Genomic DNA, 6,950 nt, shown 5'->3' with positions numbered 1-6,950 from the left:
GCCCATTTGGGATGCCTATGTCATCGGCATCTCGTCAATAGGTTAGTGCCGTAAAATGCATAATAATGACATAAAGTGTGTACAAAACATGTGAGTATCATCATAAAAGTAGCATGGAACATAAGAAATTATAGATACGTTTGAGACGTATCAGTAGACGACACAGGAGGGCCACGAGCAGCAAGTACAGAGGGAACCTCAAGAAGACCAGCACCACGAAGACGAGTCTCCTCAGCACGAAGCTCAGCCAGTACCTCAGATAGCGGAACACGACCACAGGCAAGCAACTGTGCACGGCGCGGCTCGAACTCCTTACGGAGCCGCGACAAGAACTCAAAGACGCGCTGAAACTCCAGATTCGCGCGCACAGTCAGACAGCAGGGACAGGTGGCACACACAGCTGTACGAAGAGAATCAAGCTGACGCCAAATAGCAGCACTCTGAGTGTAGAACTCATCAATAGTAGAATCACCCTGCTAAAGGGCAGCAGCAGTGGGAAGACGGCTGAACTCAGCAGCATACTGAGGCAGAACACTGGAGGTGAGAACAGCAACAACACGAGCATCCTCATCTATCCACTGAGTGTACTCAGTCAGATCCATCCGGTAAGTCGCAACGGCAGTAGAGTGGTCCTGGACCTTCCGGTCATAATCAGCCAGAGCAGTATCATCAGCACTCTTGGCTGCATCCTTATCCGCATGAGTAGCATCAGGGGCAAGGGCAATGGGCGTCGGTGCAACAGGCACCGTAGGAGCAACGGGGCGCGGCGGATAGGAGACCTCGCCAGAAAGCACACCCCAAAGACGAAGACCGCGCATGTGGATGCGCATGAAGGCAGCGAAATCAGGATAATTCGCGTCATCAAAAATCACCTGGCAGCGAGGAATCGCCACATAGCCCGAAGAGGAAGACATATCAGAATCCTTTTTTTGTTTTTTTTTCCATATCAGATCGAAGAAATCAGATCGAACCCGACGCTCGGCGCGACAGAGAACAAGGGCAGCAGCCGGCAGCGGGGGACGGCCAGCCGGGGGAGACGAGGGCAGGCGGCGGTGGGGAATCGGCAGCGGAGCATATGGCCGGCGGCGAGCCACGGGCGGGCGGCAGGGAGACGGCCGGCAGAGGGGCACGGGGGCGGGCGGCGCACGGAGGCAGACGGGCGGCAGGGAGACGGCCGGCGGCGGGGCACGGGGCCGGGCGGCGCACGGGGGCGGACGGTGCACGGGAAAGGTTGAGGACGGCCAGCCGAGGGAGGAGGTCCGGCGACGGCCGGGAAGGAGCCGGTGGCGGGGCGGCCGGGAACAAGTCTTCAAGAAAAACGTCCGTACGGACTAGAGGAGGAGGACCAATTTGGCTCTGATATCATGTTAGAGAAATATGCTTGTTGTATTACTAAGGGGCCAAAGACCACAATATATAGTACATGTACAGATGTAAATATGCAGGAAGCTCCTAACATATAGGAAACTACAATATCTTTACTATTAGTTCTGGATCGGTGGTGTCCGTCCGTTAGAAAACCATGGTACGTCAAAAAAAGACCTGTTGCCTCGTTCCTGTGTTTCCCGCACAAAAGAACCGTGTAAGAAAAACCGGAATTCATCCCGCACCAAGCGAAGAAAACCAGCAGCCAGCTGACCCCCGCACACTATTCCTTTGTCCGATTCCTACCCCGCTCCCGTCCTCCATTACTTCTATAAATGTTGAAAGACTACCCAGCCATCCAGGGGGTCTGAGAGGGGCAAATGCATCTGGTTCGTTCGTTTGGCAATGCACAGTAAAACTCCAATACCGCTTTTCACTACAGCCGTCCGATCGGTGAATTCTTTTCTCACTTGCTGAGCTTCTCACTGAGTCAATGACGCCTGGGGCCAGCTACGTGCGGGGGCCAACGGTTAGAGACAGCCAGATACACTCGTTCGGGTCGCCTTCCGTCTCCATCCGCGGGACAGTGAAAACCTAGATCGAGAGGGGCAAAGCCGCTCCCCAATCCCCGCCCCTCCTCACCAATCCTCGTTTCACCTCCTCCCCAATCAGCGGAGTCCAGCGGCGCGCCGCCTCTCCCACGAGATCGAGCCGGTCGTGGGCAGGATGAGGTGTTGCAGGAGCGCACATAGAGGAGGAGGGCGGCGGCGACGCCTCGTCCTCTCGTCTTCCATTCGGGTGGTGTCGTCGGGGACGGTGGGTGGAGGCGAGGCGGGCGCGGCCGGAGACGGGCTGGTGCGGGGCGGATCCGCGGCAGCGGCGACCGGAGGTGCCGGGCACGGCCGGAGACAGTCCGGCGCGGGGCGGATCCGCAGCCGCAACGACCGGAGGGCGTGGCCGGAGAAGGGCTGGCGCGGGGCGGATCTGCGGCGGCAAGGCAGAGGAGGAATGGTCAAGAATCGCGGCAGGAGGGGCAGGATCCGGGGAGGACATGCGGGATCTGGTCATGCCAGTTCTCTTCTGCGTTGCTGCTTGCGCTGCTCCCTCCTCCTCGTGGCTGCCTCGTCTCCCCCAGGTAGGAAATCAAAGGCTCCACTTCTTCTCTTTTGTTTTCTTGATTCTCAGATGGATTCATCGGGTCTGCAAACTTTCTTTGCAGGCTTTGGAAGATTTGGATGGAGCACAGGTCGGGATTGGTGGTGCACAGGCGAGCTTGGACAGGGGCATGCACGGGCGAGCTCCACCTACAGCAGGGAGCGCCACATCCCAATATCTTTTCTGGTTCCACAATTAAATATCGAATTATATTCGCTGCTTGGTTCTTATCTGCATAGGTCTGCTTGTTCTTGAATCATTGTCAGTAGATGTGAACCTGGGAATGACAAATGAATAAACTTGTTATGACTATGCTGAGCCTACATGCTAATTTAGTTCCTCTTCCTTTAACATGCTTAACCTCTGTTTTCAGAAAAGTTCATGTGAGAATTACTCGTGACCAATTTATCGAGTTCAGGGAAGATGGTATTTGTTTCCTACAAATAATCATGCCAATGCGTGAGGTGTCCTCTAACTCTATGCATATGTACACATTCAATATTGAAAAGATAATGTCAATCCACGAATGTGTGCTTCCTATGCTGCAGAAATGTACACAAACTTAATGGCCTCAGAGGTATGTTGTTATTCTTTGGAAAAGGTAGAGTTTCTTCTATAATTTGAACGGAATTATGGTCCCGCATATCTTACATGTCTTACAAAGCTAGGAAGAATTTAATTTTTGGATAGTTGTGTTTCATCTCTGTATTATGATATTAGCAGTCTTACAAAGCTAGGAAGAATTTAATTTTTGGATATTTGTGTTTCATCTCTCGTACTATGCTATTAGCAGTCTGTTTTGTGATAGCATTTCAGCCTCTATCTTGTATGCGTATGTTATTCTACATATTATAAGAAGACCTTAATCAAATTACATGTAGATATTCCTACTTACGGATAGTCTTTCCATCTAAGATTGACTATAGAATATACGCATTCTTTGTCACGAGTATTTAACCTATTGTTTGTAGTTGCTTATCCTTACCACCTACATGCTTTAATTATTCTTCATTCTGGTTCATAGCTCTTTTATCCTCTACAGATGGCTATAAATAGGAGACAACCGTTGGAGTATCTATGTATCCGTCTCACTCTTGTGGCACCACCATGGTGGCATTGGTTAATGACTTGGCCAGACATGGCCGGATTTTTGGGTCATGATACAGATATCAGTGAGTGTCTAATCGCTGTGCTTTGCTCCCAACAGTATAGTGGAAATTTATTGCTTGGTACTGAAGGAAGGAGCACGAGATGGTGATAGAGGACTGACTGCGGCGGCCAAGAAGAAGCCCAGCAGCAATCTGACTCAAGTTTGGTGATTTCCCCCTAAAAAACAGAGGTATAATTCATCAGAGTTTACCTTGGTTTGTTTGTACCTAAGATTTCGTGAGGTTGAGCCTGAATGTGGCTGTATTTGAGGCCTTGAAGGCCATCGGGATGTAGATGCAGGATATTGCAACATCCTGGACAAATCTCTCTTTGGGTAACAGTTCGTTGCAGCTTATGAAGTGTACACGCAGATATCGCGGTAGGTCAACAATAAGGTACTACTATGCTGATCTGATTAGGCCGTGGTGTTGTATCTGGAATTGGTCAGTGTCCCTTGACTGATCAAGGGTATGTGTGTTGCCGATGGTTGCAGGAAGCGAAGGGTGGATGAGGGACAGGGAGAACGGAGACTGTTGCGCTGAGGAGAGGATGTCGACGCCGTGATGCGGCAGGCGAGGATACCGCACGTGTTCTTCAAGACGCTCATTTTATTCCATGCCCTCGACACGGGTGCATGATTCCTCTTCCGGTGGCGACGCGGCCAATAGCGACGGCCTTGACTTCCGCCTTCGTGGCTTCTTCACTACCATTTGCGCCAGCCAGGGTGGCCGTCGTTTATGAGGAAGGTTTGTGCCGATTTTGATTCAACAAAGATTACATATATCCTTATCTGCATGTTGAGTTGTTTATATATCTTTGATAAATTATTTTACAGATGAATCTATGATATGTTGCTCCTTATTTACTCCGTTTCCCCTTAAGGGCTGATTGACAAGGGCGAGGTGGCGCGGCGGAGGTTCCTTGAAAGACGGTGATGATCCGGAGCATCTATCGGAGCTATCTTTGCCTGTTATTTGTGAGTATCATTTCAATCACTTTGTTTCGATGTTTATCACTTTTGGTCTTATTAAAATAAAATGTGCACCTCTAATATTCCTGTGCTCCTCAAATTTCAGTTTGTCACTTATCAAGTTCTCGCATTATCATTGTGCCTCAGAGGTTGTTTTTGTAGCAATGGAGTAGAGAACATCAGTTTTATATTTTCCCCACCAGATGTGTTCTTGCTGAGTCGTTTCTTGGGAAGTTTTTATCATATTTTTTACCCTTTTCATATTTGTTTTTGCACATTCTGGATATATACATACTTCAGCAATATGTAATCTAAAGGAATCCTCTTAAGTTTCATTTTATTGTTCAAGTTTTGGTTTAGCCATAGAGAGGTATTCACAGTTGGGTCATTCATGAGTTCATTTTGCACCAATGTGTTGATGAGCTAGCTAACTTATCTATAATAATTGATAAATATAGCTTCTTTTGCTGGGATGTAAAACCTGTTGTTTTGGACTCATCTTGTAAGACATCTACCCACACATTCTTATCTAAGAACTGCCCTTTCTGTTTTCAGGCCTAGGTGCTGACTTGAGTTGCTGATTTTGTTTTGAGGCTGATGCGGAGACCGACGAAGTGTACACGCAAATGACGCTGCAGCCGCTGAACCTGGTAAGGCAACCGATGCGGAGCCGACAAAGGTGAAACACAAAGAGTCCTTTGCGTTTTCTCGAGAAAAAGACCATAGTCATGGTTTTTCAGATTGTGAATCACGATTATTCATGGTTGCTTAATTAATGGAATAGACATTTATGCATCCTTGCAAACTGTGGATCTACGGGCGTTTTCAGATCGTGAATCTACGGGCCTTATAAAAATCTCATCACTTGTTTCTATTAAGGATATTGAGCTCTGACTAATTTTGTTGCTTGGTTCGCAGCTGGCTATTTCTGCGTGCGGCGCCATGAGGTGACAACAGGAACGTCAGCTCAAGGCGTCTACAGCCACGGCCTGTGGGGCGGCCACCGACGAGGGCATGGATCCCACTGTATATATGACTCCTCTCTTTCCTTTGGAACTGAACATATATGTCTATTTAGTCTTGTTGTAGCGGTATAGTTCTCTGGGTTTCTATTGGGAAAATTCAAATGACTTTGAAAATTAACAGATAATATTTGTTTCATTCATTACAGTAAGCATAATTTGATATTTAAGTGATAGTGCTTATGAATTGGTAGAATTATCAGACTATCTCGGAAGTGTCAGAATCATACTTAATTATCTATGAACATAATATATCCTATGTGACCATAGTAATACGTGCCCCTTTGTTTAAAAGCACTTGACCTGGTTGTTTGCCATTACCTTTGCTTCGAGAAGTTCTTCAATCTATGTTATTGCAATACACACTAAATAATCTGAAGGCATCGCTCTTTTCTTCTGCCATATTTTTGGATGGCTTGTGAAACAAAGATCTATTTTCACACATTGTCACTATGTCAATTACCATTGAGAAATGTCGACAGATAAAACCTCGACATAAAAAAGTATCTTAGTTTAAAGGTATATTTTAAACCGTTTTGACAAAAGTTATATGTTTCAGCCAACAAGAAGTATGTTGAGTTATATGGTTCAGACAACAAATGATATATGGATTGACTGAGTGTGTTGATCCAGATCCACCTCTCGTTGGACTCCTGCTTTTTTGAGTTACCTTTTATTCGGTGTTGTTACCAAGTAGAAATATTCCAGCCCTCTTCTTAATTGAAAACTTGACCTCGATGTGGTTTTCTTTGTGTTGGCTGATATTACTTGAGCTGCTTATATGTAGTGCATTTATTGCAACAATCCAAATATCATTGATGTATATTTCTGTAATGGCATAACGTATTTGTTTGCTGACCATTGACCAATGGTCATAACTATCTGTCATCTTGAAATGAGAGTGCTATTTTCTTAAGCTTATTTTTTTTTACTATAGGCTGATATGGAAGTGGAATTACTGGATAATGGTACTAAGCTCTTGTTTGTACTCAATGCATATATAGAAGGTTCTTGATGGATAGTGGTTCTGCACTGCACTTCGGTTAATAGGTTCAATTTTGTAGAATTTATTAGCATACCATATAATGGATGGTTGAAGCACATCTAGAAACAAATGCTATATGCGCTGCCGACCTTATATCTTTTATCTTTGTGGAAGGGTGTGGAAAAGATGAATTTCCAGTATTCTTGTTTTCGATTAGTCTCTTAGATGGCATAATTTAAGCACACGAAAGGGCCACGGGCTCTAACCATACTTAGAGGGGAATAAAATTGTTACAGAAGATGAG

General features: G+C 46.4%; 1 long non-coding RNA gene across 1 annotated transcript; it reads left to right on the top strand.

Annotated features, from left to right (window-relative positions):
* Positions 1-4,014: 4,014 nt before the first annotated feature.
* On the top strand, positions 4,015-5,289 carry LOC124651585. The gene is made up of 4 exons (XR_006987456.1): positions 4,015-4,064; positions 4,163-4,415; positions 4,505-4,645; positions 5,195-5,289. It is a non-coding gene; the product is annotated as an uncharacterized LOC124651585 (long non-coding RNA).
* Positions 5,290-6,950: the final 1,661 nt, after the last annotated feature.

This window comes from Lolium rigidum, chromosome 5 (assembly GCF_022539505.1).
Source record: "Lolium rigidum isolate FL_2022 chromosome 5, APGP_CSIRO_Lrig_0.1, whole genome shotgun sequence".
NCBI classification, from domain to species: domain Eukaryota; kingdom Viridiplantae; phylum Streptophyta; class Magnoliopsida; order Poales; family Poaceae; genus Lolium; species Lolium rigidum.
The sequence above is the reverse complement of the archived record's forward strand: the minus strand, read 5'-3'. Positions and strand labels throughout refer to the sequence as shown.